Source organism: Gouania willdenowi, chromosome 9, assembly GCF_900634775.1.
Source record: "Gouania willdenowi chromosome 9, fGouWil2.1, whole genome shotgun sequence".
In the NCBI taxonomy this organism is placed as follows: Eukaryota; Metazoa; Chordata; class Actinopteri; order Blenniiformes; family Gobiesocidae; genus Gouania; species Gouania willdenowi.
The window spans coordinates 4,418,354-4,429,368 of record NC_041052.1 but is presented as its reverse complement, the minus strand read 5'-3'; the positions used below and the strand labels follow the sequence as shown (position 1 = coordinate 4,429,368).

The following is an 11,015-nucleotide window of genomic DNA, read 5'->3' as shown; positions in this document are numbered from 1 at the left end:
ATTAGACCTGGGGCTATGTAACAACCCCAGTTGCCATGTCTGTTCTATAACAAAGCTCCTTTCACCTCCATTTTTAATGCTAAATGTGCCGCAGGTTTCTTAGAAGTAACACAAAAGACACAATGAGTGGTTAGATTTGCAGGCTGGAAAGTATTCAGAGGGTATTTGTATTTGACAGGTTAATCTAAAATGCTGGATGAGTGAAAAAAGCTTTTGTAGTTAAAAGATGTGAAATAATAAAAGGTTGAGTGTGAGCGGTCTGACTGGGTGAAGGATGAGCTGCTCTAATTCAAACACCTGCACAGAATAAAGTCCTGAAGCATCTGTGACAACATCTGCACCATAAGTGAGATAATCTGTGACACGGACATGTTCCCAGAGCGCAGAATAACTGCTGAGTAAACTCATATTATAGGTACAGCATGTTCACTTCAAAGTGGGAAAATGAGAATTAAGAAAACAGAGACACATTCATGCATTAAAGTGGTGTGTGCAGTCATTTGATTTGATAGAAGTCCAAATGATTACAGTAAAATCATCAGTTTTTTTGTGCGTATTGACAGTAAGGGTTCAGCTCCATGCCTAAAGACAAAATACAACACTCTCTGAGGTGTTATTTTAATATATTTTTTTTACATTGTCCACTGCATTATTCATTTGTAGTGGTCCTGTATAATTATGGAGTAATTGTGTGTATATTGTTTCATTTTTGTCTATAATGTTTGTCCTTTTTGTGTTTTTTTCTGTAATTCTGTAAGTTTTGGAGTCATTTTGTGTATTTTTGTGTGTTTTTCTTGTCATTTGGTATATTTTTCAGTTGCTCATTTGTAGTCGTCTTGTGTATTCATGGAGTAATTGTGTGTGTATAGCTGTCATTTTGTTTATAATATTTGTCCTTTTTGTGTAGTTTTCTGTAATTTTGTATATTTATCTCTCATTTTGTGTATTTTTGTTGTAATTTTGTATATTTATCTCTCATTTTGTGTATTTTTGTTGTAATTTTGTATATTTATCGCTCATTTTGTGTGTTTTTGTTGTTGTTTGATATATTTTTCAATCGTTCATTTGTAGTCGTCTTGTGTATTCATGGAGTAATTGCTTGTGTATTGTTGTCATTTTGTTTTCCTTTAGTTTATGTTTGTCCTTTTTGTGATTTTTTGGAGCCACTTTGTGTGTTTTTGTCCAAATTTTGAACATTTATCTCTCATTTTGTGTGTTTTTGTTGTAGTTTGGTACATTATTCACTCGTGTGTTCATGGAGTCATTGCGTGTGTATTTTTGTCATTTTGTTTTCGTTTTATTTAAAATATTGATCTTTTTGTGTCTTCTTCTTCTTCTTCTTCTTCTTCTTCTTCTTCTTCTTCGGTACTAGTTGGCAGCACCTGCGGCCAAAGGCAACTTGTTGCGCTCACAAAAGCAATTTTTCCTCCAGTCTCCACAAGAATTTCTGCACAGGTGTGAGCGTAGCAAGTGTTTGTTATAAAAAAAACACATCAGCTCCTTGGAATGTGTGTGTGTGTGTGTGTGTGTGTGTGTGTGTGTGTGTGGTGCATTTTGTTTGTGTTAACCCCCAAATATATGTGCCGTTGCATGCCATGCTGTCATCACTGAAGTCCATTGACAACTTTTGAACTTTGCTGCCATTTCCAGATCTCCCCTGATGACCCGTGGGGTGAGATGTGAGCCCAGTAATGTTAGGGCACATTAGTAATAATCCCCTGCTTTACTGCACGTGCTCGTGGAACAGGAGGCGACTGTGTTACAGTTGTGTTTAGAAGGACAAGTATTGATTTTTCTAAAGAATCTTCTAATCTTGGTTTCCATTCAGAAGAATCAATGTTTTTATGGCTTCTTTCATCACTAACCACCACTGTTGGTCCCGCCCCTTTCATGAAAAATTATCAAACTGTGGCGAGTAGGTTGGATCAGTGTGTATAGTGAGTACTAAGTATAGTTAGCATTGCATAGATTGTTCTTTAATTATTTAATAGTATAGACTGGGTGTGGCTTAACTGCTCCAGGAGCCCCGCCCACAATCAAAGCCAATTAAGATGCACGTTAACCAAAACCTCAGGTTTTAGTTAGTCTTTAATGTTAGGATTTAGAAAAATGACCGATCAGACCATTAATATAAAAAAGTACAAAGGTTTTTGTGTGTTTTAATTCATATTGTGTATTCTTGTGTGTTTTTGTTGTCGTTTGGTATATTTTTCAGTCGTTCCTTTTTCGTGATCATGTGTTTTTAAGGAGTAAAATATTTTTCAATGTGAAGTCTTCCTGTGTGTTTATGGTGTAATTGTGCGTTTATTGCTGTCATTTTTCTTCATCCGTTTGTGTTTTTGTGCATTTTTCTGTAAATTTGTGTTTTTTAAGTCATTTTGTGTGTTTTTGTTAGAATTTTGTACATTTATCTCTCATTTTATGTGTTTTTGTTGTCATTTTGGATATACATTTGTACTCGTCATGTATGTTTATGGATTAAGTGTCTATTATTGTCATTCTGTCCTTTTGTGTATTTTTCTGTAATTTTGTGGGTTTTTTTTTAGTTGTTTTGTGTATTTTTGTCATGATTTTGGACATTTATCTCTCATTTTGTGTGTTTTTGTTGTTGTTTTGTGTGTTTTTGTTTAATATTGCTGTTCTTTTGGATATTTTTCTGTAATTGTGTACATGTTTCTGTAATCAGAATCAGAAACAACTTTATTGACCAAGTAATGTATGTTATACACACGAGGAATTTGACTTGGTGAACTGTTTTGTTAATTGAAATGACCATAATTCTGTTTTCCATTTAATTATTATTATTTTGTCCTTTTGTGTATTTTTCTTTACTTTTGCATCTTTTTGGAATCTTGGAGTGCGTTTTTGTTGTTGTTTGGGATACATATATAATTTGCAGTCGTCTTGTGTGTTTCTGGAGTAATTGTGAGTGTATTGTTGTCATTCTGTTTTTCTTTTGTTTAAAATAGTTGTTCTTTTGTGTGTGTTAAAAATCTGTTCATTTATCTCTCGTTTTGTGTATTTTTGTTGTTGTTTGAATACATATTTAATTTGCAATTGTGTGTTTATGGAGTAGTTGTGTGTTTATTTGTCATTTTGCTTATTATCGTCGTTGTTTTTGGTATTTTCGTTGAATTTCGTATTTTTAAGTCATTTTGTGTATTCTTGTTATAATTTTGTACATTTATCTTTGTGTGTTTATTTGTTGTCATTGTGTTTATTATTGTTGTTGTTCTTTAGTGTATTTTTCTGTAATTTTAAGTTTTTTTAGAGTTACTTTTTTTTTTTTAAAGGTTTTTTCATTGAATGTGTTTTTATGTGTCTACCTCTGGGGCCCACAAAAATTTAAACCTAGGGCCGCTTGTGGCCCCCAGTCCGCAGGTTGCTGATGAATATATGATCACTTAATTATTGTATTTTTTATACTTATTTATTTCTGCCATGGGCATAGAAAATGGAAAGCTTAGGTTCGCTTTCCTCCTTTGTTCATTCCTCTCAGACTCCCCAGATTAAAAATAGAAATGGCCCACAGTTGTCCATAACTAGCAGCCATTGACACAATAGCTCTCGTTCTGTGTGTGTGTGTGTAGCTCCACCCTCACCGTGTGTGTGTGTGGAGCGGGTGGTGACAGCTGGGCTCTGTGCGCTCCTCTCCAGTCTCTCTCTCTCTCTCTAACACTAAGAGGATGAGCGACCGTGGGCTCGTGAAGCTGCGGGAATAACGCGCTCAGCTCGTGCTCTGCTGCGCCCGGACACCCGAGCCTCCGTTTAGGCTCCGTCTCCTGCTCCTGTCACACTGTGGATTTCCGATGGATGTTCATGTTCCCATGTTTGATGAGGTGTTTCTAAAGTAGCCTCTCTAGTAGCGCTGCCTGCTCATTGTTGTCGGAACTGCTCCGTTTGTTCCTCCTCATATTATCTGATGGATTACTAACAGGCACCGCCGTGGAAACCACAGAGAGGAACACATATTCATGAGCTGAAAAGGTAAGATTTCTTTTGTTTTTGGTCAAACTTTAAGTCATTATTCCAGCCTCTGATGATGATGAGGCTCCTCGTTCCCGGTGCGTCTCCAAGCGCAGCAACTTCAGCTATTTTTACACATTTAAACCAATAGCCACATGTCATTTTATACTCATTTTATAAAAGGTTGGACTGTCTTTGTATGAATAGTTGAATGCCATCCTATCAGCCGTCATAAACAGGCTGTATGTGCCGTGCGTAATCCCTCTAATGCTGTTTACCTCTGTTGGAATAAAGATGCGTAAATCTCAGTGGACCTTTTCTCTTTTCTTCTAAATGTATTTAAATCACTCAGGATCCAAAAACAAGCACATATCCATTAATATTTTATGATGGAAAGCAGGTACAACACTGTAAACCACTGAGCTGTGCGCGTTTTAATAATAAAACTCATCCAAATAGGTTAAAAACTCAAATGAATACAAGTGTAGCCATATGATTACCATCAAACCAATGTTTATAGCCACACATGACAGTCAGAAATGTGTCTTTTCCACTATTTTCACAAAGAAACTTCCAAACCAACACTTATATTTCCATTATTTCTACTCATTACATTTGACTTAATCAGTGATTATTTCCCTCCAGATGTGAGACTCGTTCCATCTGCACTTGCACTCAGGGATTGCAAGCTATACATCGAGGCATGAGCATTAATGGTTCACCATTACTCATAACCTAAAGACCAAAAGAGGGGTGTTTGTAACTCTGTCTTACAAAGTGGATTTACTACTGGATGAAGAAGTGCTACATGATCTAGTTCTAGTCTGTTCTCTAGAAAGCAAAGAAACCACATCTAAAGAGTCTGACTGCCAACACCCAGTTACAGTGATGGTCGCCCTTACTGGTAAAGACCCCTCCCAGTGGGCTAGAGGAGCTGCATGGGGAATAGATTTAGAAACTTCAAATGTGGGTTAAAGATTAGGGGGGATGGTAGAAATCGGTGATAATAACACATAATTGTGTTAGAAAAAATTGTTTCGCCGATATATTGCGATATTTCACCGCACAGTTATCATATCGATCCAAAAATGTCGAAATTTATTTTTAAAAATAATTTTTTTTTTAACACACATTAAAAAAACATTTAATTGCACATATGCTTGATAAGGGTGTATGAAAAATAGTTTCGCCGATATCTCGCAATATTTCACCTCACGATTATCGTATCAGTCCAAAAAATCTCCAAATAGATTTTATTAATCATGTTTTTTAATGAAAAAAATAAGAATTAATTGCACTAACATACGCATAGCATGTTAGCACCCCGTCACTAGGTGTCAGTGAACGCACCATTACACCTTGTTAAACTACCTCACTCCTCAATGCTGGAAGTTGATTGTACTTTATTTTCACAAAACATACTGGGCACTTTTATAGATATATGTGGTTACTTAAAAAAATTTAAAAATTTAAAAATTCAGCAGAAATTTTGACAGAAGAACTTGTCAGATTTGGCCCCCAGGCCTAGAGTTTGACACGTGTTCAATAGCGGTGCAAGAAAAATAGTTTCAGCGATATATTGCAATATTTCACTGCACAATTATCATATCGATGCAAAAAATGTCCACCGGTCACTAGGTGTCAGTGAACGCACCTTCATACCATGTTAAAATACCTCACGCCTCAATGCATTTTAGCTTACAGTAGATGTTAATTGCACTTTATTTTCATAAAACATACTGGACACTTTTATAGATGTATGTGGTTACTTTTAGAATCTACAAACTTAACAGAATCAGAATCTGTTGTAGAAACAAAAGTTCAACTTTTTTTGTAATTTGACAGTTTTATAAACATACTACTTGTTTTTGATATTTGTGCTTGAATTACCGTTAGTTACATTTACTTGTTCTCGCAAGTTTAAAAAAAAAATGAATAAATGAAATTAATTGTATTTCATGCTATTTTGTATTTGTAAAGGTGAAATTTGTAATTATTGATATCGTATCGTGACATGCAAATTGTGAATTGTATCATATTGTCAGATTCATGGCAATGCACAGCCCTAGAATACATATTAATAATGATTGCTCAGAGCTCAATACAACACCTTTTTTAACTGATTGAGAGGAAATCGTGCATCACATTTGTTGAGTGTTGATTCTTTCCTGATTTCTGTGTAAAACCTCTTCCTAATGCATTCATCTTGTGTTTTTGGGCCCATCACTTTTGACAGTTTTTTTTTTTTTTACATTTTTCAGCTTCTCCTCCAACATTTTTAGCCCTAAAGCTTTCATTCACAGCATGTCCTGCAGGCATTTGTGCCAATAGTCGCACAACAAGCTGTGAATCCGCCTTTTTTCCAGGCTCCTGTCCTCACAGAAATCACAGTTGCTAATCTTACTGTTAACACTTTGTTGTGCTCGTGTGTCTGTGAGTGAAGCTCGTCTGTTGTTCTTCCTCATCATGTAAAGTAGAGCAGAGGTGCTGCTTGGATTTGGAGCAATGCTCTGTGGAGCGTTTGATCCGCCGAACAATAACAATGGGGATGGCATTGTGTGTGTGTGTAACTGATGTGGATTTGTCACACTGTCTGTGTGTGTGTGTGTGTGTGTGTGTGTGTGGCTGATGTTAGTTGGTATTTACTTTTGCCAGTTAGTGACGGATGCTGTGTGAATATAAGGAAGTCTGAATTATTAATAAATGGTTTCACATGAATTGCCTTTCTATTATAAACTATTATTAAAGCATGTGTCAAACTCAAGGCCCGGGGGCCAAATCTGACCTTTAGAGCAGTGGTTCTCAACCTTCTCAGGTACGTGACCCCTTAAATAAAGGTTATAGAAACCAGGGACCCCCACTGTAGCTGAAGGTGGTTGACAGTCATGTGGAGACAGGACCATCTATAAGGGGAATAAAGGGGAGAGATTTTTGGGGTCCATCCATAAAGTCAGCAAAATGATGGTCATCTTAAAGATGTAAATCCTTGTTTTAATCAGAAATAAAATGGCTTAAAAGTGACCAAAAATATTGGTGGTGAAATGGAATTTTAAAAACCACAGAAATTGGTTAAAAGTTGCAAAGTAGAGTAGCCAAAAAAGGAAAGAAAAAGTGGTAAAAAGGGTTCAAAGTGTCAATATTGGAACAATTAGTTCAAACTGGCAAATAATGGGCATGACAAATGGTGAATGTGGTTAAATTGGTTAAAAACAAGCATGAAATATGGTGGAAAGAGGTTAAAAGTGACATTAATGGGTCAACAGTATTGGAAAGAGTTTATAAGTACCAAAAACCTCTTAAAGTGGAAAAAATGTGTAGAAAAGGTATTTAAATTTGATGGAGAAGTGGCAGAAACAGGAGTAATGTAGCAAAAATATATTAAGAGAAGCAAAAATATGGTAAGAAAAAGTGATGAAAATAGGATAAAAGGAGGCAAGTTTGGTGTAGTTGAAGAAAAACGGACCAGTGTCTCGCAACCCCAAGGTTGAGAACCCCTGCTTTAGAGCATCAAATTCGGCCTGCTCAAGGAAGTCAAAATTATAGAAAAAACATGAATCATTTTGTAAATTACCAACTAAATACAGGAATTCTGTCAAAATCCCCAACATTTGGAGAGCTCAATTTCCGTGTTCTTATATCACATGCGGCAGTTATTTTTTTAACTAAATTTTTCCAAACTCGGGCAAATTTGCTTCAAATGATTCCACAAAATTTCCCCAAATTCCTAATATCAGGGAAATTTAAGTGAAGATCCTGCAGGAGCTTATATACTTGCATACTTTATATCATTTATACGTGGAAGTGCAAACCAGGGCACATTAATGTAGAATTTGCTCTTTTCCCACCTAAAATGTGGGTGGGAAAAAAAGTGACCCCTGAACTAAAATGAGTTTGACGCCCCTGTATTAGAGGCTAAAACTGGTCCTCATTCAGTCATTGTCAATTGGCAGCTTTTGCTTGTGTGTGTATTTATGCATATTTGATGTAAACCATGTTTTATTATTGATGCATGTCCTTAGTGTGTGGGCTGCTTTTTTTTTTTTTTAACAATTAGCGAACAGGAAAGCTTCACCCTCCCATCACTCGTCTCCATGTGATTTATTGATGCTCAACCTATTTTACAGATTCCAAATTGGAGCTCCATTAATTCCACTACCTCCTCTAGATTTGGAGCGCATGGGGTGTGGGGGGTGGGGGTGGGGATTGGGGGGTGAATTTAATCATGTTTTTGTGTTGGAATTTCAACAGTTTTGCCATGTATCTGTATCTGTGTATTGGTGTGGTTGATTTTCCTCTTTTGGTGAATTTGTCCGTGCTCAGGCTGCGTCTCTCTCTTTTCTGATTCAGTGGGAGTTTGCAGTGAATCAGAGTGCGAACAAACATCCAGGAAGATATTCTAACCTATACTGTAACAAATTACAAAACGCCTCTTATCTACAAACCACTTTCTGCTCAACCATCTGCAGCCTTATCTCAATAATATTTTTCTCTGACCTACTAAAGTTGAACTCATTATATCATGAAATTTTGTTAAAGAAAACATACTTGAACAATAACGTGACCCAAAGAGGTGAGATGTGCGAACGTTGGCTGTGTCAAAGAGCCAATAGTTTGTCATTATTAACTGTAAATAACAGAGCCCACAGTAAACAAAGTATACTGAACAGACTGGAGATAAACACCACATTTATATCACATTGCAAAACATGAATCATTGTGTAAAAGAAACTCAACAATATTTTTAGGGGCTCACAGTTTTCCCGGTGCTTAAAATGCACGATGGCAGCCATTTATAACATTAAACTGTAGAAAATACTCAAAATTCCTCAAATTATGACATAATATTTCCCTTAATTTAATATAAATTGATCAAAAACTCTAGGAAATTTAAAGTAAAGATCCTGGTGGGACTGATATCTATCACTTATTGCTTGGATATGGTTATTTTCTTACATAATTTGTATTTTATGTATATGTAGAAGAGCAAACTGGGGCACAGTAATGTTGTAATTATTAAGTTTCCTGCTTAAAATCTTAAGATCAAACTACTTCATATTTGGCCCCTAATTTAAAATGAGTTTGTAAATTAGGGCTATGCGACATGGACCAAAAGTCCAAAACTCATATCTCGATAGTTTTTCTCAAAATGGCAATAGACGATAAAAATGTCAATATTTTAACTCAATGAAGTTTGACCAGAAAAACAATTCAGGGTTTAATTTGCTGATGCAAAACGCCACACAGGCACATTTATTAACAAACAGCTGCACAATATGTGCCACTTTTGGCTTTTTTTCCTATAAGGGACAGCACGTGTGAGTGAGTCTGGGTTAGGACGCACTCAGTGATCCATGTAACTGTGCTTTCCATGCTGTTCTGAGAAGTAAAGAAAGCAGCGACTCCTAAAACTCCTATTTTAATACAAAATTAGCTATAAATGAAAAATATATCGATATGGACGATATTGTAATTTTCTATATCGCCAAAATCGCAATGTATCTTGAATCCTGATATATGGCCCAGCCCTAGTGTAAAACTTATTTTACTTCACGTTTGATTCCAAGTGTCTCAGAACCCAAAGAAAATCAAACATTTTTTAAAACAAACAAAAAAAAAAAAAACAGTTTCATTGTAAATCTCAATTTCAAAATAAACAGAAATATACTTATAATTTTTGGGAATTTCATAGGAATATTTACAAGAAATTGTAGGTTTTTAGAAAATGTCAAAGTTGCTGTGATTAAAAAGTCATAAAATCATGTAACAATGGGAAGAGAATCAGTGCGAGCCTATGCGTAAATATTAGGGTACTCATTGAATATGTGGATTTGGAGGGACAGATATATTATTTGGTGATTATACATCAACGATTCATGTTTTTTCTGCCATTTTTTTATTCTGAACAAAATCATCCTACGTACGGATCCAAGTGTTGAGAATGTCTTCTTCTAATCATCCACTGATCAAGTTTGAATGTGTGCTCCCTGCTGTGTTTCACGCACAAATACACCCGTTGTATGTATGTATGTATGTACAGTATGTACAGTATGTCTGGGTGGTTTTCCAGCTTCCTCCACTGTCTGCTCTCTCTCTCAGTCTTAACCCTGTTGGCTCCAGTAAAACGTCTCCAAATCAAACCTGTTGTGTGAACCATCCAAGTGTTCAGAGCGCCTCATACTCAGTCATCACATTAGCATAATTGATTGAGCGTGTTGTGTACGCTATGCCAAAGAAGCCAAAGGCATGAAGAGTGTGTGTGAAGTAAACCAAATAAGTGAATTAGAAAATGACGGCTACAGAAGATGATTAGGGACAATTTTGAGGGAGAAAATCATTTTGGCAAATCGTGAATAGTCGAAATTTTGATAATTAAGTTGGAATATAATGTTGAGATTCATGTCGAAACTTCAAAAAGGAAGTGAAAATACAAAGGTCAAATCTACAGATGGTGAATTAGCAGTCGGCTTCTGTAGATTTGACTTTAATAGCAAACCTTTGACTTTTATCACAATATTATATACACAAAATGACTGCAAAACATACAATTTGACAACATTAGAGAAGAATATACATAATAACTAAAAAAACACACTAAATGAGAACAAAAATACACAAAATAACTAAAAAACATTCTAATTGACAATGAAAAATACGCAAAATGACTGCAAAACCCACAAATTGAGAACAAAAACAGACAAATTAGAGAAAAATATACATTATCACTCCAAAAACACACTAAATGAGAACAAAAATACACAAAGTGACTCTAAAAACACGATAATTGACAACAAAAATACACAGAATTACTGCAAAACACACACATTGACAACAAAAACAGACAAGATTAGAGAAAAATAAACATTATGACTCCAAAAACATTCAAAATAAAAAACAAAAATAGACAAAATGAGAGCAAAATATACAGTGACAACAAAAATACTCAGCATGACTGGAAACACGCAGATTAATAAAAACACACAAGATGAGACGTTAATTTTGTTTTTCTTACTGTAATCTCAACCTTATATTTCAACTTTATTCTCCATATT

At 35.4% G+C, this 11,015-nt stretch overlaps 1 protein-coding gene across 2 annotated transcripts in view; it reads left to right on the top strand.

Moving 5' to 3' along the window:
- The first annotated feature begins 3,678 nt into the window (after nt 1–3,678).
- sema6a (sema domain, transmembrane domain (TM), and cytoplasmic domain, (semaphorin) 6A) overlaps nt 3,679–11,015 on the top strand; it is a 177,111-nt gene continuing 169,774 nt past the window's right edge. For both annotated transcript variants that reach the window (XM_028456788.1, XM_028456789.1), the window contains exon 1: nt 3,679–3,987. The gene's annotated coding sequence lies outside the window, so the exon portion shown is untranslated. The remainder of the gene's footprint in view (nt 3,988–11,015) is intronic.